Source organism: Etheostoma spectabile, chromosome 8 (assembly GCF_008692095.1).
Source record: "Etheostoma spectabile isolate EspeVRDwgs_2016 chromosome 8, UIUC_Espe_1.0, whole genome shotgun sequence".
NCBI classification, from domain to species: Eukaryota; Metazoa; Chordata; class Actinopteri; order Perciformes; family Percidae; genus Etheostoma; species Etheostoma spectabile.
In genome coordinates, this window is record NC_045740.1 from 24,390,768 (window position 1) to 24,392,580 (window position 1,813).

At 37.2% G+C, this 1,813-nt stretch overlaps 1 protein-coding gene across 1 annotated transcript in view; it reads right to left on the reverse strand.

Moving 5' to 3' along the window:
- Window positions 1–214: 214 nt before the first annotated feature.
- Window positions 215–1,813, reverse strand: part of nrn1la (neuritin 1-like a) — a 115,267-nt gene continuing 113,668 nt past the window's right edge. Inside the window, exon 3 of the mRNA XM_032524178.1 lies at window positions 215–1,813. This exon is cut by the window's right edge and continues 3,505 nt beyond it. The gene's annotated coding sequence lies outside the window, so the exon portion shown is untranslated.

A 1,813-nucleotide genomic window follows, 5' to 3' on the forward strand; every position in this document is an offset into this window, starting at 1 on the left:
TTTATCTGCTTTTATATGTTTAACTGTTTTAACTGCTCTTTAATGTTTCATTTTTTACACTGCAATGTAACTTTCATTTTTGTATTTTATGTTGACTGTTTTGAACAGTTCTTTAATTTTTACTTTCTTTTTATGTAAAGCACTTTGCTGAAATGTGCTATACAAATAAAGCGTCCTTGCCTATTCCATTCTATCCTATTTATCATTTGTTATTTTTTTGTATATTCGGTATGTGGGCTGTGTGTCTGATATTGTGTTGCTGTAGCACTGAAATGTCCCAACTTGGGATCAATAAAAGTCTATCTAAAACAATCTAATATGAGGCACACATTTCCCTAAACCGATTTAAATGAAAAAGTGCAAATGTGTGCGAATGCAGTGCACTCTCCACACGGCAGCAGCAGAAGAGATGCACAGCCAGGACAATTTTGAAGTATTCCAAAAGTAATCCCAAGTATTTAAAATATATTTCTTAACTTGAATAATCTAATGGAATGCATTTTACGAATGACATTTTAGGGCATGTATTCAGTAATCCGTAGTGGAATTTAAAAATAACCCTCCCACCACTGGCCATTTGCTCACAGGAATTACAGAACATACACTGTACCATTAATGTGACAATGATGTATTGGTGTTTGAGGAGGTTATAATTTCTCCTGCAGCTGTTTCTGTCCAATTTAACCTATTTGTCAGAGCACCAAGTTGTTGCTGGAGGCAAAGAGATGTACAGTCTCAACCACAGTGCTGCAAAATAATTCCCTGCCCTGCTCTGGTCAATAACGTTGCATCTACCCAGGAGCATTTTAGAAAACCACTCTGAAATCGGATTTGTCCATGTACCTTAGATGAAACATATCTTCTCATAACTGGATTTTGTGAGGATTTTTTTCGTGGTTTAGAGACCCTCTGCGCAAAACAGACTTTAAAATCAAATCTGAAGTAATGTTTTTTCCATAAAACAACACTATCAGCACTCATTATGGGCCTGTATTTATACGAACACCTCAAATCTGATTTTCCTGTCTAACCTCAAGTTTTGGGATTTACTCAGCTTTAGCCTCCAGTGACAACATCTTATCTGAGCTCCGCGGAGATGGTTTTCAAATGAGTACACTTTGGTGAGCCAACCATAGAGGCCTCTAATTGTTAAGTCTTCCAGTTTAATTAAAGTTCAAACTACAGCAGCGTCTTTAAACCCTCCAAGCATGTCTCTGGGTGAATGTAAAATAAATTTAAATAAAATAATAGCAGTGGGTTGATTGGAGGTTTCGTTTTCTTTCTATTTTGAAAGAAAGCTCTCTGTATTTCTCAGTTGCTTTAGCCTTCCACTCTACCTCGTAGGGTCAACATGTCACTGTCAATTGATGTTTGTGTGATATTTCAATGAAACGTCTAACCTTGACGTTGAGATTGCAAACCAAATAAGACATACAAATTGCATTGCCTCTCTGTTTAATTCAACCCTGTTGGTATATTTAATGAACTTGCCACTGGCAAGGAAGACAAGCTCAAACAGTTCTTCAGTTGAAACGAGGCTCTCTTTGTCTAGTCCATTTTGATTCATTTCCTCCTCTCTTAAAGTGTGTATACTGTTGCAGCCTTTGAGGGTTTAGTTTTTTTCACATTCTAGCATAACTCCTCACAGTTGGCACTGCTTTGATTTAGTTTTTTGTGAAGAAAGAAAAGTAAACCTACAAACTCAAGCCCCCAGTGTAAAACACACTTGTAGCTAGACAGGTGGATGCAATCCTTTGCAGAACAGTGTTTGTTTTCCAGGTGTACTCATCTCCCTCCCTCTCTCTCTCTCTCT